Genomic DNA, 23,899 nt, shown 5'->3' on the forward strand with positions numbered 1-23,899 from the left:
GTCTATGCTCTTTTCATACCTTGTAGTTTCTCACAGTCTGTGTAGTCAATGAACTATAGATTCAACATATGCCTTCCCTCCCCATGACCACTGCCACTGAAATCAGCCAGGAACAAAATGTCAAGCCTGATGGGATGTTGTGATGCATCCTCACGAGCTAGCCAAGCTCTACCACACTCGGATATTACACACCCACTGATCTCCTCTGTGGTCTTAATTCAGGCCAGCTCTGAATTCATTTTCACTTCCCCTTTGCACTGAAATGAAAGCACTTCTTTAAGATCACAGAGAGCTGTGAGATATTTAGGAAATCCTAGGGTTTTGGAATGGAAAGTACCAAGTGATCATTTTTTTATCCCCAGAAAATTCTCACGCAAGAGTAATGTCCGAGGAACAATCTGTAAAATAAAAACAGCCTGCCTCGTCTCTCCAGTTCTAAGGAGGATCACAAGGAAGGGCATAATTCTGAAAAATATTAGGCAAATTCTGTGCTTAGTTCTATATAGAGAATAAATATTTCTCTGTCTCTGTTATCAAGGATTTATAATGCAAAAGAGACTCAGCAAACAGAGAAAACATAGTTAGCAAGATGTTCTGTCAAATGCTTGGTAGTTTTCAGCTTTCCAAATTTGTTTTCTCCTCTGTATTTAATAGTCTTAGCTTCTATTTGAGGGAGGATTCAAAGAGCACTTGAGAAGCTAAGATAGGTAAAAGCCGGCCATTTTGTTGGTTTTCTACTTCATTTATGTACATAAAAGATACACTCATGAAACATGAAAAGTTATTTTCTGAAAGTAGGTCACTTGGTGGTTTGGAATTTAAAAAATAATTATTTTTGTGATAGAAATAGCCTCACATGTTACGTTTGAATTATTTCACAGAAGTCACAAATCATGCTTTCACAATGAAAATTAGCATCACTGCAACACTTACAATAAGGCAAAATTGAAATACAGTAAAAAAAGAATAAGCCAGATTTGCTTATTCAGTGTGAATATTCATTCTATCCTTCAACAAATATCAATAGAGTTCCTTCTATATGCCAGATGCCATTTTAAATGTTGGGAATATGGCAGTGAACAAAAGAAACAAAAATCATGAATGCAGGCACATGGGGAAATCATGCAGGGGGTGAATGGGAGGACTGAGCCTCGTGGTAATGTTGAAGGGACTTCTGATCCCTCCTCCCAAGGATGCAGGCGCTAGTGGTACCAGTTCTTCATTTCACCTCTGCCTTCCCTTGTCCTTGATAAAGCTGACCCACAAGCACTATCTCTAGGTTTTTCAGCTGTAAATAGGATTATGTTTTGGTTCCTGGATAGAATGAAGGATGAGAAAGAGGGAGGTTCTCCTGAGAAATCAAGAATAAGAGCTGAAAAGGAAGGGAAAAGAGAAAAGGAAGTGGGAAGGAGGGAGCAAGGGAAGAAGAGGGGAAAGATAGAGAGAAGAGAAGTGTGAAGTAGCCTCGACCTTATGTGGAATTGTCAAATTATCTGAGTTTTAAGCTATGGGAAAAAAAAAAATTTAAGGAAAAAAAAAAAAAAAGATAGATGAGGAAAGCCCTGAAGAAAGGTGTTAGAACTGACTGTGTGCTCACAATTAAGCTCCTCCCTGCCCTGAGGCTGAATGCAGAGCTTCCCCCAACCCCAAAAAAAAAAACAAACTCCCCTTCTTTGCTTTGGTTCAGGAGCTCTCTCCAAGTTTTTCCTGCTGGAACTCCTTTGCAAACCTCTCTTTTTGGACCTAGTCCTTGCTCTCTATCAACTCCTGTGAATGGAGCCTTTGGGCTTCTTCCCAGATTCCCCAGGCAGCCTTTGCCAGGGATTGGACTTTGATTATTTTCTCCCTTTGCCTGTAGCCACAGGCATAAACTGCTTGTTCCCAAGCCTGGACCTAGCTTCCAGGATATTGTACCAACCCAGGTTGGAGGTCCAATGACAGAGATTAGTTCATATAGTTTCCTAGGTTGCCACCAGATGGCATTGTCAGACCATCTTACACCTACTTACTGGGGGGTTGGGATGGTAGGTAGAGCAATACTGTAGGTGTTTGTTGGAAGGAGGATTACTCATGACAAGAAAAGAAATTATATTGTATTTGGGGGGGGGTCATACAAAAAATTAGCAAGCCTGGAACTCACAACCTGGTAAACTCCAATTCTTGAGGAAGTCAGTTCCATTTTCCCTTCCATCCTTCACATTTTCATTACTTAAATAGGGACTTATATCTTCAGGCTTAATTAAATCTAGCCTCTCTCCTGCTCACATAAGTAATATCAAATCTACAAAGGTTAATCCTGAGAGATTAATTAATTGAGTATCAAAGGACACCTCAGAGTATTAAATAATCTCATAAGAACAACATACTTATTCATACTAATATATTTAGTCTGACTTACATTACATTTCAGTGATGAGGACTCAGTCCTTCCTGGATATACAAATTATATTCCATAAACTCCCCTATTTTAGGCTCCATTCTCTAACGGCCTCAAGTAATGTCTTACAGTAAGGGAATTATATTTTCTTCTTTAGTCTCCTGGGTACCACCTGGGACTTTTGAAAGCTAAAATCAACCAAAAGATGATCAGAAAAAAATATGAGTGCTCATTAAAGTGTCTGGAAATAAAATAAATAAACAAAAGTCAACAACTTTCTAAAACAGGATTAACAATCAGAAAATATCATGGAAGAAAATAATTTCATTCACAGCAACAATCAAAAAATTAAAATATCTAGAAAAATCTTTTGAAATGACCAGGGCCTATACAAAGAAAACATAAAATGATACCGATAGACCTAAGAGAATGCCTGAATCTATGAGAAAAAAAATTTTTAATAAGAAAATCTAGTATTATAAAAGTGCCAGTTTTCCCTTAATTAATATAAAAAATATATAACTCTAGCTGAAAATCTTAGCATTTCTTTTGTTAGTTCAACCAAATGATTTTTAAGTTCATCAAGTAAATAAGCAAAAATAGACAAAATCTGAAAAAGATGAAAAATGAAGGGATACTTATTAAAAAAAGTATAAAGCCACAGAAATAAAAATTCAATAATAAATATTCAGAAATAGACAGATCGATAGAACAAAATAGATCCCAGAAGTATATTCAAATATATAAGGGAATTTAATATCAGAAAGTCAGTCATTTTAAATCAGAGTAAAAGATTAGATATTCATGACAACTGGCTAGCAATTGGGGTAAAAATAAATCTGAATTATCTTTCTCCTTATTCAAAAATAAATCCCAGACGGATCAAAGATTATCATGTAAACAAATTAAACCCTAAGACTACTATGAGGAAATATGGGTATATCTGCAATCTGGCCAAAGGCCATTGTTAACCATGATACAGAAGCTTGAAACTATCAAATGATGCATTGATAAATTTTTGACAAAAATTTTATTAAAAAATAAATAAATAAATGGCATTTAGTTTAATTTAAAAATCACTACGTACAGAATTAAGTCAAATGACAAACTTGCAGTCCAAATAACAATATCTCAACATTTACAGATCTCTTACAAGTCAGTAAGAAAAAGACAACCATCTCAACAAAAATAGTGAAGCAATTAAACAAAAAAGAAATAAGAATATCCAATAAGCACTCGGAAATATGTACAACTTCATTAATAATTAAAGATATACAAATTTTAAAATAAGGACAAGTGCTCTATCATTTTGCTAACGGGAGTTTCAACTGAGATAACAGTTTTGGAGAGCAGTTTGGTAATTAATATACATTAACATTTGCCTTTTGGCTCAGTCAGGTTTCTAGGAATTTGTCTTGGGAATATAATTGTACAGGTGCAAAATGATTAACGTGCAAGGAAGGATGTTAACTAAACATATAATAGAGGAGAAAAGAGATGCAATCTAAATATCTATCAACAGATTAAAGTATAGTGTGTGTGTGTGTGTGTGTGTGTGTATATCATGTAACCATTAAAAATTATGAAGTATATATCTATTTACTGATATGAAAACAACCCAACCAAAAGTAGATAGAAAACAATGACTAGCCCTAAAGGACAAGTAACAGAATATCATATATTCTATTAATCTGTTTATGTAAAACTAGGTGGTTATATGAGTGTGTGTGCATGTGTATATACTGAGATGTCTCGAAAAATATCCACCAAAATATTAATAGCAATTTTATCTGAGTTGTAGAGATTCGATTAGTTTTAAATTTTTTCTCTTTGTTTTTTTATGCACAACTTTTTAACTGTATATAATTTTTAAAAAACCATTTTAATTCTGAGAACAAAATGAAAGATTTAAGATGATTCTGTGATTCCTAAGTCACGTAAGTGATTTTGGCAACAGAGATGATCTGGTGCATAAAATCTTTAAGAAGCTGATAATTAAATCTTAGATAGTTTTATTCAATTAGCTTTTCAAAAGTGTTTTATTACATTCATAAGTTCACACAAAGAAAACAGAACTCATTGGCATTTAAAATCCCGTAATTACTATATAAAGTAATATTGGTATTCAGGGAAGTGTTTGTCCAAATTACAAATTCATTCTCCCCAATCTTGTATAGTATAAATCTTACCTTTCGGGGCGGGGAGGGGCAGGGGGAAGCAACCTAGATTGATTCTAAATATTCCCTAATATGCATGGTTAACATTTGTCACACTAGCATTTTATGCTCACTGTTAATTAGAAAGCGGGTGCTTATAAAGCCTTCAGAATTTTACTTTAAAATGCATACAAATGTGTAAGTACAGTAAATCTCAGAGACAAAGGCACCAAAGTATTATATAATTGAAAAATGTATGCAGCTCACATTAGGGGTTCCATTATAGTGGGGGTTTAGAGAAAAAGAGGATTAGGGAGTTAAAACACACATGGAGAGGGATTGGAAAGCAAATTAACTCGCCGCCTGTCTTCTATCCTAACTGTATAGAAATTATAGATAATGGTTCTTTAATTAAATGGCTTCTCCTGAGTTTTGTTGCTATAGAATAATACTTTACGGGATAAAGGAAACTGGGGAGAATTACTCTGAAATATAGTGTTTTGGGGAATGTTAGGCTTAAAAAAGGTTTGCACACTTAGAATCTCTCTTCCATGAGACCTCCTCCCTTACAGTAGGTGAAATTCACTGCAATCTCCACCCTACATCAGTGGTTCCCAAAATTATCAGATTATCAGACTCACCAAGAATCTTTTGAAACATACAGACTCTGGGGCCACCATCCACAGATTCTCTTTCGAGGTCTGGAGACTCAGAGTTCTGTATTTAGGACTGATGATTCTGGTTCTTTACCCCATGCACTTTTAGGGTAACTTTCCTTCATTCAATTACAAAGACTTTACACTTCAATACAAAATACAAAATTCAAATACAAAGACTTTACATACAATACACTTATTGTATGAAGGACTTTACTTTTACTTTTCATATTTCATCTTAATGGTGTGCTTCCAGTTTGGCCTAACAAAATCGTCACGAATCATATTTCCAATATCTCAGTTATGAGTTCTATCTTTCAGAACTGTGCTAAATGCAAATGAGGTAAGCATGGTTTTTATGTCTTCATCAAGTTGTAGATTTGTTTAAATGCGTAATACACAGTAGGGTTTCATAAACCTTTCTGACAGTAAGAAATAAGAATATTTTTACAACAAGAAATACATTTCCCACAGTCGCTCAGTGCAAATATATATATTTATGTATACAAATAAGGAATTGATACATACATATGGGTGTACATCTATGAAGGTATATAGATACAGATGCATATATTTATACATATGAAACTGAAACAAAGTTTCATATGTATAAATATATACCATACTTACCATTACAACTTGCAATTCACTCTCTTCTACTGCATGCTACTCTACTTCAGATTTTTTAAATGCTGGTCTTAATGCACTAATTTGATTTCATGACCCAATAATGGAGCATGATCCAAAGTTTGAAAATTACTGGCCTTCAATAAACACATGGAAAGGTATTAAACATCAGGAGTCATGAGGGAAACGCAAATTAAAAACACACTGAGATAATACCAACATACATCAGACTGGTTAAAATTTAAAATAATGATGACGGTGACAACAATAGTAAGAATAATAAATTATAATGCCAAGTGTTTTGTGAAGATACGGAGCAACTTTAATTGTCATGCACTGCTGGTGGGAGTGTAACCTGATGTAACTTTGGGAAATCATTTCTTAACACCTACTGAAGCTGAAAAAAAAAACCAAAACAATACATATATTTTTCTTTCTGTGACCCAGCAATTCTTCTACGTATACAATGAACATTCATCAGAATACATGTATAAGAATGTTCAAAGCAGTGCTAATGGTAATAACCCCAAATAAAACCAACCCATTCTACAAGAATAAAATAAGTACAATTCTGCAACAGTAGAATGGGTACATAAATTGTGGTACGTTTACACAGCAAATTCTATAAAATAACAAGAATGAACCAACTACTGCATCAACAGGGATGACTCTCACAAACATAACACTGAGCTAAAGAAGCCAAAACCAAAAGAGAACACAATGTCCCAAAACAGGCAAAACTAACCTATGGTGACAGAAGCCAGAAGAGTCGTTGCCTTGAGGGCAGAGGGCATGTTCTGGAAATGTTCTATTTCTTTATCTGGGTGTGTACATAGGTATGTTCACTTTGTAGAAATTAAGTGAGCTGTGCAGTTAGGACTTGTGTAATGTTCAGAATATATATAAATAAAGTTAATTTTTAAAATAAAATTTTAAAAAACACCATGGACTTAACATATGCCATTGAACTGGATGTTGACCTGTTCTCTCAAACTATTTTTTTTAATTTTTATTGGAGTATAGTTGATTTACAATGTTGTGTTAGTTTCAGTTGCACAGTAAAGTGAATCAGTTATACATATACATATATCCACTCTTTTTTAGATTATTTTTCCATATAGGTCATTACAGAGTATTGAGTAGAGTTCCCTGTGCTATACAGTAGGTCCTTATAAGTTATCTATTTCATCACCTGGATACCAAAACCAGACAAAGATACCACAAAAAAAGAAAATTACAGGTCAATATCACTGATGAACATTGAAGCAAAAATCCTCAACAAAGTGCTAGCAAACGGAACCCAACAACACATTAAAAGGATCATACACCATGATTAAGTGGGATAAAACTATTTTCAAAATGGGGTTCCACTATACTTTTAAACCATTTTCATCAGTGTGTCCAAGCTGTAATTATAGATAAAACCAGTTAACAATCTAAAATCCCTATTCTGACCTCAGTGTTGAGGAAGAGAAGTGGGCAGAGGAGCGGGGACAAAAATAACAAAATTCAACAAAATTTGGAAAGCATAACAAAAGCTTCCTCTTTGAAAAAGTAAATTATGAAACAAGAAATGAGCTTTTCCCTTTAGGGAGAGAATCAGAATTAATTAAAATAAAGCAAATCCCTTAAAAGTACTTTAAAAATATTCATATATTGTTGCTACCTAATTAATGACCACAATTTAGTGACTTGACACCAATCCTGTAGGTGTCCTCACAGTTCCGAAGGTCAAAAGTCTGGACACAGCACAACTGAGTTCTCTATTCAGGGTCTCACCAGGCTGAAATCAAGGTGTTGGCCAGGGCTGAGGTGTCACGTGAGGCTCAGAGTACTCTTCCAAGCACATGTGTTTGTTGGCAGAATTCATTTTCCTGTAGCTACAGAACTCACAGAGGTTACCGCCTTCAAGCATCGGCTGCAGTTCTCAACCTCTCTGATCTTTAGACCCTCTTTGAAAAGCGCTCACCTGATTAGATCAGGCCCATTGACATTCAAGGCGAAGGAAGTATACAGAGCATGCACACTCAGGAAGGGGAATCTCAGGGCCATCTTAGAACTCTGCCTACCACAGACACTTGGTCATAACAGAAGCTAAGGAGACAGAAAGTATCCCACCAAGGGAGCTCAGCAAAGGCCTATTTGCTACCTACTCAAGTTGAGACAAGCCTTCCAGTGAGACTAATGTTGTCTGCACTCTATCATAAGGCAATGGTTTTTCTGCTGAATTTTTCTGTCATTTAATGCAAAAACATAAGGGTCCTCTTACTGTCCACTTGGTTTTTTAGTCACCTATTACGTAAAACTCTTTATGTCTATTAAAAACTATCAAAGCAGTGTTTTTAGGTAATTACAGAAAGTCATGAAAATGAACAATATAGGAGATCACTAGTGACCCCTACATTATGCCTGGTGTTAATCACTGCAGTTGTATCTGAACTTACAACAGACTCTGAATTTTCCCACCACAGAATTTTTCCACTCAGAGAAACAGAGAAATGGCAAGGCAAAGAGTGAGCCCCAAATTTACCAACAACAATAAAACAAAGGAATGGCATAAAAGCTTAGCTAAAAAGTTCGAAGATTACAGGAAGTGAAAAAAATATATATATATATTTTTTCTGTTGTATGATTGTACTAAGGGGCTTCTAATCCCACCTCACCCCCAGAAGCAGTACTGAAGAAAGAGGGTAAGTGAATAAAATCCTTAAAATTCGGACAACTACCCTCTTATTTGGAGAGAAGCAAACTGAGGTGGTAAGAAGCCAGCCTGAAAAAAAGTAATGAAAAACCATCGTGAACAGAAGCCCCAACATACCATTTCAGCAAAGGTAGGAAGGGCCACCAGAATTTGCTCTCTTTTAGGACACTGGGCTGAACCGGGATACACCAAGGTCCACAAGGGGTAACCCTCAGCTTAGTGGAAAGTACTCAAGTACAGGACATTGAATGAGAACTCAGAAAAAAGAACAGTCCTCCATTAAAGGCTACACTCAGCTGCAGTGAAGTCTACTCCCTTCCCTTCCTCCAGCCCTGCACCTTCAGGCTACGGAGAAGTAGATACAATAAAACAGTAGTCTAAAGAATAAAATTAACTAATATCAAATAGGGCTGAATATCAAGAAGAATTCAACCACACTATGTCAGAACAAACATTAAGCTTTAAATAACCCATGAATGAGCAAGATGGGAAAAAAATGCTATAGTAACTATACCAACATGCTATAAAAATAACCCCGGTGAAAGAAGCAACTGAATATGCATAAGACTATTGAAGAACAAAGTTCAAAAAGAAAACACAACCCTCAGAAGAGAAGCAGTTTTCCTACAAACACTTTTCACTGTGAAGGACCTTAACAAGTATATGTTATCACTACAGTAGAGGCTCAAAGATGAGATGTTAAAACAACAGAACAAGACACAAAATGGGACTGTAGGGACTTCCCTGGTGGCGCAGTGGTTAAAAATCTGCCTGCTAATGCAGGAGTCACAGGTTCGAGCCCTGGTCCTGGTCCGGGAAGATCCCACAGGCCGCGGAGCAACTAAGCCTGCGAGCCACAACTACTGAAGCCCACGCGCCTAGAACCCGTGCTCTGCAGCAAGAGAAGCCACCACAGTGAGAGGCCCGCGCACCACAACGAAGAGTAGCCTCCGCTCTCTGCAACTACAGAAAACCTGCTTGCGGTGACAAAGACCCAATGCAGCCAAACATAAATAAATAAAATAAATTTAAAAAAAAAAAGGGGGCTTCCCTGGTGGCACAGTGGTTGAGAATCTGCCTGCCAATGCAGGGGACATGGGTTCGAGCCCTGGTCTGGGAAGATCCCACATGCCACGGAGCAGCTAGGCCCGTGAGCCACAACTACTGAGCCTGCGCATCTGGAGCCTGTGCTCCTCAACAAGAGAGGCCGCGATAGTGAGAGGCCCGCGCACCGCGATGAAGAGTGGCCCCCGCTTGCCACAACTAGAGAAAGCCCTCGCACAGAAATGAAGACCCAACACAGCATAAATAAATAAATAAATAAATAAAATTTTTAAAAAAAGGGACTGTAGAGTTAAGGAAATAAATTGAGGCCAAAACACCACCAGTGCAGATTTAACAGATAAATTAGAAGCAGCTTGGAATAGAACAGACATACCTGAAAAGCAAATCAATGGCATGAAGTAAAGGCTTGAGGTAATAACAATAAATAAAACACAGAGGGAAAAATGCATTCAAGCAATTAAAAAGAAGATAATAGTCATACAAAGAGAATGCAACCGAAACATCACTGGTGTTCCCAAAGAAAAGAAAGAACCCAACAAACATAAACAACAAAATTGAAAACAGAGGTGCAGAGGTAAGCAGAGGCACAACACATAAAAAGTATAATATAGGATATTTTCCTTAATGAACGAGCTGAATGTTATGATCCAAGGGACACATAACATAGTGGGGGAAAAAATGACAGAATTATTATCAACGAGATCTATCCAGGTAAAGTCACTGAACTTCAAAGCGCAGAAAGATGTACGCAGACATCTGAAATCAAAAAAGAAATCGAGGAATATGCAAGGGGGAAAAAAGCGAGCTGGTTCTCAAAAGCATCAATCCGTAACAGGACAAACTTAAAAAAAGTCTAGAAAGATGTGAGTGTACAATAACATTATACCTGCTAGTTAAGGCTATGAAATCAACAAGGAGACTTTCTCAAACATGAAAGAATTTGGGAGGATATAGTGCCCTTTATGGGTTTATCCCTTTTTGGGGGGAAAACCAAAATTCATCCAACCAAAAGATGAATCAAATTGAAGAATTTAGAACCATGATTCTAAACCAAGGTTATCACTGAACCTGCTTAAATGTAGAAACTAACACCTGTGGGAATGATATTAGAAAAACAGAATGTAAATTTCACAAAGTAAAAATAATATAAACCACAAGAATCAGGAGCTGAGGGAAACAGCGTAGGATACAGTGTTAGAATTCTAACCATGTCAACTTTCACAGTGGGGAACAATTGATACTGTCTAAAATTTTAATATATACTTTATGTAAATCCAATTTCTCGCCGGTTTTCATATTTTCCCCATGACCTTCATACAATCTTTTAGGAACTACTAGCTCTAAAATTAATAGCTCTTACTTGAAGTTCTTCCTTCTTTTTCATTTTTCTTCTTTTAAATTCAAGTAAACTCAGTTTCAATATTTCATGAAAATAACATATATAGTGTGATCTCATTCTTATAAGTTTTTATCTATCAACTTTCTATCTACCTGCCTGTTGAGTCAGCCAAACAGACAGCCAGCAATCCTTCTAAGTGGACATAAGCACAAAGAGACATCTAAAATGATGCTCACCAAATGTTATCATGGGTTTTTTTCTCTGCACAGGGAGAGTTTAGATGATTTGTTATTTTATTTGTATTTTTTACAATTGCTTGAAATTTTTATAATGAGCACATTTAATTTTCACAAAAATTAAATTATTTCTCTAAAATATAGCAAGGCCTTTTTAAAAATAATGATTTCAACCAGTCATTTAACTCACCTGCCAGCTGGTTCCTTACAAATCTCTCCATGAACTTGGCAAGTTTGGAATTAACTGTTAATTTAACCATATTCAATTCCTCAGAAATTTTTGCAAATTATCTGTGCTCTTTGAATTCTCACTAACTTCTTGGATTGCAAAGTAAATTGGGAGAGAAAGCCAGTTCTAAGCATCCTAACAATGTAATCTCCTAATGAGATGCGGTGGACCAAAGATGGCTATGTATTCTTTGTCCCCTCTCTCTTTGAGAGGGAAACTCTTCCCCTCTCCTTTATTGTAAACTCACCTTGTGACTTATCTTTACCAACAGAGAGTGGGGCAAGTGATACTGTGTAACTTCTGAGGCTGAGCCTTAAGAGATCTGCAGCTTCCACCTTCACTGCTTGGAAAAATCCCTCTTAGGAGTCCACCATGCTGCGAGGAAGCCCAAGCTAACCCTGTTAAGAAAGACAGTGCCACATAGGGGAGCACGGGGGAGTCAGACATATAAATGAAGCCTTCTTGGACCTTTCAGTCCAGCCTAGATACCAGCTGAGTGCAGCCAGGTGAGTAATCCCACATGATGCCTTTTGGAGTCAACAAACTACCCACATGAACTCTGCCCAAGTTCCTGACCCAGGAAATTAGGAACAATAATAAATAAAGTTACAGGGTGGTCTATGAGGCAACAGTAGATAATTGAGACAGCATAACAATGCCTTATTCTCCTAGCACGTGACCTTAGAAACTGGATTCGCTGGCAAGTACTTCACCGCATCACTAGGAATGAGTCTGTCCAACCCTACTGTTTTAACTGGACACCTGCATCCTCTAAAAAGTGAGCCACAAACACTAGTGTTTGAAGCAACTCTAAAATCCATTCCATGCCTACACTGGGACTTTGACTCCATCTTGACTGATTAATTTATTCATTCAAAGACTATATCTTAAGTATCTGCAGTACACCAGGTACTGCTTTATGGACTGGGGAGATACAGTAGTGAATGAAACAGACAAAAATCTATGAAGCTGACAAACTGGTGTGGGGCAGAGAGACAACTCATAAATAAATAAGTAAAAGCATATAATAGGGTCAGATAATTATGAGTGCAATGGAGGCAAATAAGGCAGGGGAGGGGACTAGGGAGTTCAGGGTGGGGTTGGGGGCAAGCTGCAACACAGATTTGCATTGTGATCACAACCTCGAAGCCCTTTCACCTCTACCTGCCAGGCTAGGTGTCTGGACCTCAGCTTTTCCTTGAAATTTGAGATTGGCATGTCCCTTTGGGTTGAAGATCCCCATTATCTCAAGCAGGAGTTTCCTATACAAGTTTTATTCAACAGAATCTAAACCTTCCCCGTGCAAGGACGTATTTAAAGAACACTGACTGTGGGGCCTGTGCTTTCTTCCCTCCTCTAAGGCCCAGCTTCTAAATTATTTCTCTTCCTCTCTCTCTAACTTTCCAAGTCTACAGGTTTATTCTGTTCCACCTACAGGGAGAAATGTATGGGTGGGTGCATGTGTTTCTACTGTATGTCTATATTATATTCCATTCAATCCTCCATAGTTCTCATTCCTTTTCACCCCAATTTTATGGAACACCTTGTCTATCTCAGCTGCTTTTATTTCCTACCCACCCACTTCCTTCTGATTCTCCCAATAATCTGGTTTCCACCCCCATCACTCAAAAGCAGTTTACTCTAAAAGGTTACCTCCCTTTTAGTCAATTCTAATTGTTATTTTCTCATTTCTGATAACTCTCGACTTCTCTCCTCCCTGAAGTGTGATTGCAGACTGCCCAGTCTTTCTCAAAATGCTCTCCACCCTCAATTTCTGTGGCACTGCCTTCCCCACTTCCTTATCTTAGGCTGCATGGAGAGGTACCATCTCTGGAGTGGCTAGATGATATTTAACCTCAAGAGAAAATGAAAACAATCTAAACCTTGCACTGGGCAGATCTGGTTTGAATTCTAGCTCTGTCCTTTTAACTGGCTAAAGTATTCTGAAAAAGCTCCTCAACCTTCCTGAGCTTTCTCTGCCTCACACATAAAGCAACAGCAAAAGAATATCTATCTTGTGATTCACTATGATGATTACATGAGAACATGTATGTAATTAAAGCTTTTGCCCCACTCTCTACCTAACAGCCACTCAAAATATATAGCTGACTTCCTTTCCTCCGAACCCCCTTTTAAAGAAAGGAATGGGCAAATAAAACTGTAACCTGAGTCGATCCAGTAAGAGTAAGAGGGCTGTAATACAAAGCATCTGAGAAAGGAAGTAAGACTAGAGGGGAGTTATCTCTACATACAACAGAGTATAGCAGCACACAGTAGGTGTTTGTAGAATTCACTGGTGAGATTGCTGGCTGGATCTGAATTGGTGAAGTGGCAGTACGAATGGTGAAAAGAAGACAGAAGCAAGAGATAATGTTGAAACAGAGTAAACAGAAATTGAAAATGGTTTAGTAAGGATGAGGGATAGGGATAAAGATAAAGGAGGAATTGAAGAAGCTCACCTGTTTTTAAGCCAGGATGACAGGGAAGATGGTGGGCCAGTATCTGAAGGAAGCAGTTCTCAATCCACTGTAATCCACCTTTCACCCAAGAGACCTCTGAGACAGATCTCGCTGGGATGACTGATGCTGTCTCTAGATCCCGAGGACATTTCTCCCTCCTCATCATACCCGATAGCTCTGCAGCCCTCAGTACGCACTCACTGCCTCCTTCTTGAAACTCCTTCCTTGGTCCAATATTGCCACACTCTCTCAGTTTTCCCACCCCTCTGCCCACTCTTGCCCAGTCTTCTTTGCTGCCTCGTCCTCTACTAGCGGGCCTTGATGTTTTGGAATTCCTCAAGGCTGGGTCCCAACCCCACTTTTCTTCTATTTCTAATTTCCTAGTTGTCCTCCACAATTACCAGTGCTTCAAAAACCTCTATTGGCTGATGATCCCAAAATTCGAATCCCTAGCCCGGACCTCCCCTTGGAGACCCGGACTGACAAATCCAACTGCCTCCTTCACGTCTCTACTTTGCTACCTCTAAAACATTTTATTCACTCCTTTGTTCAACAGACTTTTATTAAACACCTTGTTTGGGTCTGGCCCCATCTCGACATGTGCAAATATATCATCATCTCCACCAACTGAGCCTTCTTCTATTTCCCTGATTCGTGAATCCATCTAAGGGTGTGGTCCAGAAACCTGGGAGTCATCCTTGACTCCTCCTCCTCTTTCATCATTCCCCTCCCAGTTATCGACACAGCCCTGCCTATTTTACCCCCTCAGTGCCTCTAAAACCTACCCGCTTCTATCTGTCTCCACTGCTACCACTCTAGAATCATTCTCTCCCCATGGATCACCACAACAGCCTCTAAATCGGCCCTCCATATCTCTTCTTCTCCTTCCTAATCCATTCTCTTCATGCATCCAGGGTGATATTTTCTTTTTAAATTTTTTAATGTTAACTTATTTCATTGGATAAGTAACATCTTCACATACTTCAACATTTTACATATAATTAGGTGTATATTGAGAAGTCTTACTTCAAATCCTATTTCCATCCTCCTCACCCCCGCCTCATGTATGTATCGCTTTTATTAGAATCCTGTGCACTCCTCCAGCTTTTCTTTGTACAAAGGCAAGCAAATAGAAATACGTGTTCATGTCCACTTTCTTACACGTGAGACAGCATACTGGACACACTATTTTGCATTTTTCACCTAACAATATATCCTGGAGATACTTTTACACTAGTGCATTGAGATCTCCCTCATGCTTTTTCAGAGCTGCATAGCATTCCATTGCAGGGCTTTGCCATCGTTTATTTATCCAGTAATCCATAAATAATAGGATAAATAAATTCAAATGGTATCAACAACATTTTTACCTACGCCATCCACTAATCAAGGACATCCACACTTCAGATGCGAACACCCAGACATATAAAGGATGAAACAATTCCAACATCTTGGTAATATGAACCCTAAAACTTAGGGGCCACCTGTCCTTCAGTTGGCCTTTGAAGAAAAGGCAGGATGTGGCTGGCAAAGGCTGGCGTTCAGCCACTCAGGGTCCCACTGACACACAGCACAGAACTGATGTTTCTTCCCATTAGCCGAGAACACTCCCATTATCTGGAGCCCAGGGCCTAGTTCACAAAAATCCTGCAACGGCTGAAGGTGTGTGTCCTTGAGCCATCCTTGCAGAAAAGACAAGAAGGCAAGTTTCCTCAATGTACCCCAAGTTGCTGCACCATATGAATATGAACATCATTTTACTCCTACGTTAAGAATATCATGCATAGCAGTCTAAATTCATCGATATTCAAGTTATTAAAAAGCATAGAAAAATATGGCATATATAGCTTTGGGAAAGACACATGTCTCTCTATTTAATACTTTGAAAACACCACTTCCCCTTAAATGAATTGTATAGAAAGTTACACATGAAATTTACTCTATACTCTCTTTTCTATTCATTATTGTTGATAATTAATTTGCCCATTTCCATTAATCTTCCCCCAAAGCAATCAACTAGCAAGTATATTTAATCTTCAAAAGCATATTATGTATGCATATGAATAGATAATTCCAACGTATTTTCTTTCTGAACTGAATTGCTTATCTGACCTAGGCCCATCACAAATGTTCACATATTTCCACTGAAATAGAGTAGAATATAAATCAGCATGTACTTACCAAAATGCATTTTCTCGCTTAAAGTTTTAAACATACTCAGTTTTATACCTCACAACTAACTATAACCAAACACATACTTTAAATAATTATGAGAACAATGAACAAAAGATGTTTTACAATTAGAAAATCAATGATATAATATATTCCAACCTACAAAAGGAATTTTAAAAATTAAGTTCTAAAAACCAAAGCAAAAATACAACAGTAACATCAGAACCAGTTGGCAAAACACCAAATGCCAAGAGTCAGTGCTTTGAACAAAATAAGTAAAACTGGGGGCTTCCCTGGTGGCGCAGTGGTTGAGAATCTGCCTGCTAATGCAGGGGACACGGGTTCAAGCCCTGGTTTGGGAAGATCCCACATGCCGCAGAGCAACTGGGCCCGTGAGCCACAATTACTGAGCCTGCGCGTCTGGAGCCTGTGCTCCGCAACAATAGAGGCCGCGACAGTGAGAGGCCCGCGCACCGCGATGAAGAGTGGCCCCCGCTTGCCACAACCATAGAAAGCCCTTGCAGAGAATCGAAGACCCAACACAGCCAAAAATAAATAAATAAATTTTTTTAAAAAATGAGTAAAATCGAAAATCCCTTTTGTGGACTGTGAGATGAGAAAGAAATTAAAAGAGGAAAGAAACAAAAAGAGAAAGAAAATATCAGGTAGAAAGACCAATAATTTTCAAAGTAAATTAAAACATACAACAAAGAATTAAGAAAAACCTCTTGGTAAGAACCATAAATCAGTATATCTTTAAAAATAGTATTTAGGAAGGCATCTCAATTGAAAACTGATGACAAAATTACCATCAAATAATTCAATAACCTCCTAAGTTCAGAGGATATTAAGACAAATTCCTAAAAACAAAACCTCCACATCATAGCAGCACAATTTTATTCTTATCTACGTAATACTTTAAAACAGCAAATAGGCATCAGGTATTTGGTTACTTATTCTTGTCTTTCATTTTAGTCCTTTATTCTCACATTTTTAAAACTATTTCCCCATAAAATGGCATTATTTATCAGTTTGAAATAATATTCAGTATTAGTAGTCTATATGAGCCATTGCAGAGTCTAATAGCTTAGCTGTCTTCCTCTCCTAGGATACATGAAGTACATCAGTAAGAGAGAGACGTTCCCCTCCTCTTCCTTCCTCCTTTGGCACACGAATCACTAAAAAACCACTACAACTTTAATTTAAAGGTTACCTGGCATATGAAAGGGACATTTATCCCCCAAGGAGAGAGGGGAACTACTTAAAAGGAATAAAACTTTTATTAATATTTTTCAATCAAATGTTGCAATCTCTTTATCCTTTTTCCTTTTGTAATTTTCATGTTGGCCTATGCAAGTGCTTTGTCCATGTAATACTCACCCTTTCTAGGAAAGTCATCAAATGGGATGAGTTTATTGAAAAAGAAACAGAATTAAAAATTCAATGATCAAAAAAAAAAAACAAAACAAAACACTACAACTTTAGTGCAGAGGCTATTTCTATTCTTCTCTTCTTTCCCTTAGTCCCGTTTCACGACATGTGTCTTTACACTAAAGCAAAAACCTTCCAGAATTAAAAATCATAGCTGATAAACTTACTTTCTACATGTATGGGGGAAAAAAATTGTGTTCTTTTTATATATTTGTCTACCCATAAACCCACCCTCCACTGTGTAAGTTTAATGAAATATGGCTTATTTTTTCCTTTTATCCCCAGAATGATTATGCTAAAAGAACAAGAAGAGCAAAAATAATTCTGCCTCATGTTTTCATAGCATTTGAATAATACCGGCAGATATCTACTGAGCATACAGCATGCCAGGCTCTGTGATAAATGCTTATACACAGCATTGGATTCAGTCCTTACAACCCTAAATGGTAGGTATTATCCCCATTTTACAAATGGGGAATTTGAGGTTCAGAGAGGTTAACTTACTCTCCCAATGTCACATAGTTAATAAAGCTCAAAACTGGGTTTCAAACATGGGTTTTTCTCCAGAGCCTCCCCTTAACCAATACACACTTTTCTACTGAATCAGTTACAAAGCACATCCATATACCTGGTCTAGTATAATCCCTGTTTCCCATTTATATTGCAGAATCATTGACTATCTAGCCAGAAAGAGCTTAGAAGCCCTGACTCTAACTCAATATGGAAATTCCCACTTAGAGCATGACTAGCTTTTAGTTAAATTCATACACTGACAGAGAAGTCACAGCTGCTTGAAGCAAACAGCTACACTGTTGGATGGTCACAAATGTTTAAAAAGTTCTATGCTAAGTCCAGGACAACTGTACCTTTTAATGGATTCCCTTCCATGGGTGTTATTCTTTTAGAGCAACTAAGACTAATTCTTAATCTTTTCCATATGACAACTATTCAAATGACTGCAGCCATTTGTGATCTTTTCACATCTTCTGTTCAGTTAGGTCCTTTCCATTGGCAATGACAGAACTCCACGCCCAGACAAGATTAAGCAAGAAGGCAAGTGTAAGGGCTCACAAATAAAACAAGCTGAGGTTACACTTCAGGCACATCTCCATCCAGGGGCTCAAAATGATGTCACCAGAATCTGGGTTCTCTCCAATTCTCACCTCTATTCCCATCAACGTGGCTTAATTCTCAACCTCAGTGAATGGCAATATGGTGTCCAGCAGCTCCAGAGTTATATTTTGCAAGGTTCAATCTGATTCAGAAGTGTATGCTTTCCCCCAGCACAGCCAGAAAATGTCTTATTGTGTTTTGTTGGCTCTGATCAGTTCACACATCCATCCCTGAACAAATCATGCAGGCCAGGAAAAACACCCAACACCCCAGACTGGGGCATCCACTTCACCAAAACACATGGAGTAAGAATAGGGGTAGGGACAGTTTCCCAGATAAAAATAATACTTGTTTTCTACTGAAAACAAATCGTCCTTCTTTTCAGTAGAATTTGTCAGTGATCTTATAACATGACTACAGACTTGAACTCAGGACTCCAAATGTGCCTGAACCAGCATAGGTTACGTGAAAAGCAGAATCATTTTTTCACATTTGTGTGTTAGATTTATAATTCAAGCTTATATAATTATATTGGTAATTCAAGGTGTTTCTTCTTTGTTGGAGTTGTTCTTCTCTCAAGTACCGAGCGCTCATTTTGTGCTAATTGTGTCCCTAGCCTATTCCTTAGGGAGATTCTACAACCATATCTCTTATTATGACTTCTGCACTTTTGTCTGACAGGTTTATAATTTGGAGGCTGCTTCACTTGAATTTTGTTATAACAGAGGATCAGTTAGATACATTTGGCTTGGAAAAAAATTTTTTTCAGGAAAACCAGCTCAAGATGGCCTAAACACTGAGAATGATTTATTATGTCCCCAAACATGAAGTCACAAAGTTGGCTGGCTCTGAGATACTTAATTTGCCAGCCCAAGAACATCACGCGGGACTGGGTTTCCTTCCATCTTTTCACTCTGACATCCTCAGTGTTGGGACCGGCAGCTCCATGGACAGGATAGGGCAACTGCCATTCCAAGCATCACACACAAACCAAACCCAGTAGGACTCTGACATACCGTTTATTCATGAGCATCTCTTTTTAAGCAATAAAACCCTCCCAGATGGCCTTCTCCACAGACTTCTGCTCAAAGCTCGCCAGCTGTGAATGACATCACATATTTATCCCTAAACCAATCACAGATAGAAACACAAGACAACCATGAGTGGTTGAGTGAAACATGACCACGTGTAGAAGAGGGGGTGCCTGAACAAAATAAGGTTCTTTTAACAAGGAAGAAGAGGGGACATACTTGGGGGGGTAGCAGAAAAACGTTAAAATCAATCATACTCTCATCACCCCAGAAATAGATCTGATTAACACTGTGGTGTATTTCCTTCCAAACTTTTTTCCCATCTTTTTTGGTTGCTTCTCTTAAATTGTCTTCATTCATTCATTTGCTTGACAAATATTTATTGAGAACCTAACTGCTTCCCACTACTGTTCTAGGCAATGGAGATATGGTGGTGATAAAGGCAAGGAAACAATCGGATATGGCTTTTCCAGGCAGCGTTAGGTGCCAGGTAGATGAATTAAAATGGGATTGAGAGCGAGGACAGTGCAGTGGGCGCGGAGAGGTGGTGAGGTGAGGGCAGGCCTATCTGAGCAGAGTCCTGAGACAGGTGAGAGTGAGTCACAGGAGGATCCAGAGAAAGTGACTCCTATATGCAGAGGCCCTGAGAGCAGCACACGGCCATGTCCAAAAGCCAGCTGAAGGGCCAGAGTGGCCAGCATCATCGGGTGAGCAAGAAAGGGAGATGTAAGTGACACATCTGGTCAGGAGCCGGACCTTGTGGGGCCTGGCAGGCCCTTATGAGGCCTTCGGTTTTATTCTCAATGAGGTGAGAAGCCCTTGGAGGGCTGAGCAGGGGAGACGGGGCCTGACTTACATTTTGCGACGTTCACTCGGGCTGCTCTATGCAGGAGAGACTCTGTGGACACAAAATTCTAGTAAGCAGACCTCTTTCAAGAATTTCTGACAGCTTTTTAACGTCATTTTTTCCTCATTTATAAGAACAATGTTGTCTAGTCACTAGCTTTCTCCTATGTCTCTGAGAGTCTGTTTCAATTCCTTACTGTAGAAAGGTACTGGCCAAGAGAAATATAAAATGAGAGCCACAGATTTAAAGTTTCTAGTAAAAAAAAGAAGTAAAAAGAAATAGGTGAGCTTGAATTTAATATTTTATTTAACCCATATTTCCTAAATATAATTTCCACATATAACCAATTTAAAAATTTTTAATGAGATATTGTACAGTCTTTTCCTTGTATAAAAGCCTTTGAAATCTAATGTATATTTTATACATACAGCACATCACAATTCTCACTAACCACATGTAGTTACTGCTTACCATACTGGACCTGGAAGTTTGGGACAATAGTTTCCACTTGTTCTGTATTCCTTCTAATGTGTCCCTTATGCTATATCATACCTTTAATATTTGAGGACTTAACTTCATAAATATTTTAATTTTAAAAGGTCTGGCTAACTTTAATATCCAGTATCACTCAGATCTGTTGGGTGGAACTTGTCTCATTCTATTATCTCTTTAGATTAACTTTTTATTTTCAAATACTTTTAATTAAAAAACACACTCATATAGTTGTAGGCTGGCTAGCTCTAGTTCAGGATATTTACTTGAAAAAAGTAGAATACTGGCAATCTTTATATCCTGTAATTAACTGGATAAATTTTATTAACCTTAGAAAAGATGTGAAGCTGAATTATTTTTTCTTTCTTTTAAGTTCATGACCTAAATTTGATTTAGTCAAGTAAGTAATTTCATAAACTTCACACCTCACACTTCTCAGAGGTTGAAAGAACATAACATCGTTTTCTAATTTTAAAAGCAGCATTTAAGCAGAGTAAAATAAAATTATCAGGTATAAAAATGCTGATTAACCAGAATACTTAGGGAATAAGATGGTTTTGTTAATTGAATTCTAAGGTTAATGTTTGTTCCTTATTGTGAAAAATCTTTCTAAAATATATTAGGCAGACTTCCACTTAAATAAGTATAGTCTACTCACTATAACATAATTTTGTTTGATGATTCCAGAAGTTGTGCAGCTTCGGTGTTATTATTCTGAATAACAGCCATTCTTGTACAGAGATACAAAGAAAATCCAATTATTTAAGGTCTTAGTTTAGCTGAGGTCTGGCCAGAATTCCCTACTGCATGGCAACTGAGAATAACTATTATTTTATAGAGTAAGTGAGAGTGTACCAGTTAGGAATGCTTTTGGCTGAACATAATAGCCTCTCCAAAGTGGGGTTTGTTTTCCCATGGAGGTCAGGGGTCCCAAACAGGTACGGTGACTCTGCAATGCCATCAGGGACCTATCCTTCTAAATTCCCATTCTTAACAGACTTATTTTGTGACCTTAAGATAGCTCCTACAAAGAGAGGCATAACTTCCACATTCCAGGCAAAAACACAGAAGAAAGGCCAAAAGGCAAAAGATTAAGCCAACCAAGTCTGTCCAGTTGTAAGCCCTTCCCCAGGAGCTGCCCCCAAAAACTTTCATCTCAGTCTCCTTGGCCAGGACTGTGTAAAATGACCGCTCTGGTGCCAAGAGAGGCTGGGAGGCTAGTAGTTCAAGTGGAAGCATTGCCATCCAAAGCAACCAGCGTCTTGTTAATAAAGAAAAATGGTAGAACGTATTGGAAAAGACAACCGGCAGTTGCACACAAGGAATTCCCACTGTGGGAAACAGGGAGTTGGCTCCTGAATCCCCTACGTTTTGTGGCAGCTGAACAGGAAGTGAGAAGCAAATAGGATCAGTAATGAGAGGGCACAATTTGTATCGACAAGTAACAATGCCACCTGACATCCACACATGCCTCTTCATCAATTCCTCCTCACTTGATGTTGGAAATTCCTCCGTGGACAGACACTCCCAAGTGTACAATTCCTACTTGTTCTTTCCTCCTCTGATTCCCCTGAAGTTGATTCTAACTAGCTGAACCATGGATCCCAAAGGATGTGGACAATGGCATGACTCTTTCTACGCCAGCCGTGTCAGCCAGCAGGCTAGACCACTGGACACGCTGAGGCTCCTGACTAACCTAAAAACAGAGACTAATATTAAAATGAAAGACAAATCTCACGGCTCTGGCTGCTCAAACATGACCCCTTTAAACAAGCTGGGGTCCCCCACAGAAACATATGCTAGATATTCGTCTTCTACCTCTATAATTAATCCAGGCCACTTCCCACTTGCCCGCACCCACTGCCTCTCACACAGGGCTTTCCTGTTTCTTCCACCGTCCAAATATGGCTCAACTCTGAACCTGATTTTTCAGCTTTGACTGCAACATCCCTCCAGACTTCAGAGCACTCTTCCTCTAGCCCCAGGCAACCTGACCTTTGCCTTGTTCCTGGGTGACCCCCACCTGGCGTTGTCCCACCTGTCAGAGAGGAGATCAGGCACCCCTAAATTTCTACTTGGAAGTGGGAGAGCTGCCACCCCGATCCTGGCTGGGAACACTGGTGAAGTGCCAGTGGGAGGGAGGATTTTACACCGGCCACTTGATGGCGCTGTTGTCTTGCACAGCCCCCAAGCATGGTCCCTGGGGAAATGTGTGTGCCCCGCCCCCCCCCGAAGATTCATGAAAAGAATTCCAGGGACTTCCCTGGCGGTGCAGTGGTTAAGAATCCACCTGCTAATGCAGGGGACACGGGTTCGACCCCTGATCCGGAAAGATCCTGTGGAGCAACTAAGCCCGTTCACCGCAACTACTGAGCCTGCGCTCCAGGGCCCACGAACCGCAACTACTAAAGCCCGCATGCTCTAGGGCCTGCGTGCCGCAACTACTGATTTTACGTACTTCAACTACTGAAGATTGCGTGCCTAGAGCCTGTCCCCCGCAACAAGAGAAGCCACCGCAATAAGAAGCCCGCGCACCGCAACGAAAAGCAGCCCCCGCTCGCCGCAACTAGAGAAAGCCCGCGCGCAGCAACGGCGACCCAACGCAGCCAAAACAGTAAATAATAATAATAATAATAATAAACAGAATTCCAGCAAGCTCTCTTCCTCTTTCTTCCCCTTTGGAGCAGAGAATGCTGGAACAGAAGAGGGTTACAAATGACAGGGGTAGAGGGACTAACATCATCAGAAATGACAAAACGAAACTCCCTACGTTTCTGAGTCGGCTAAGAAATAAAATCTCATGTGACTCTGGAAAGCGGTCAGTGTTACATCCCAGCTAGGAAATAGCAAGAGACAGCCAAGGCCCTCTGTGATCTGACCCCTGCCTTCCGCTCTAACCTCACCGCAGGCTACTCCTGCCCTCTACCTGCTTTTTCTTTCTCACATACTGTGTTGGTTGAAAGAAGCT

The 23,899-nt window shown here is 38.8% G+C and overlaps 1 protein-coding gene across 12 annotated transcripts in view; it reads right to left on the minus strand.

The window, feature by feature from the left end:
- Positions 1 to 23,899, minus strand: part of HTR7 (5-hydroxytryptamine receptor 7) — a 671,904-nt gene that overhangs the window by 587,982 nt on the left and 60,023 nt on the right. The window contains exon 1 of one of the 12 annotated variants that reach the window (XM_082339521.1): positions 20 to 23,143. The exons of the other annotated variants lie outside the window; for them this stretch is intronic. The gene's annotated coding sequence lies outside the window, so the exon portion shown is untranslated. Of the gene's footprint in view, positions 1 to 19; positions 23,144 to 23,899 lie in introns of those variants that run through there. 12 annotated transcript variants of the gene reach the window in all.

This window comes from Balaenoptera borealis, assembly GCF_965194805.1.
Source record: "Balaenoptera borealis genome assembly, chromosome: 10".
NCBI lineage: Eukaryota > Metazoa > Chordata > Mammalia > Artiodactyla > Balaenopteridae > Balaenoptera > Balaenoptera borealis.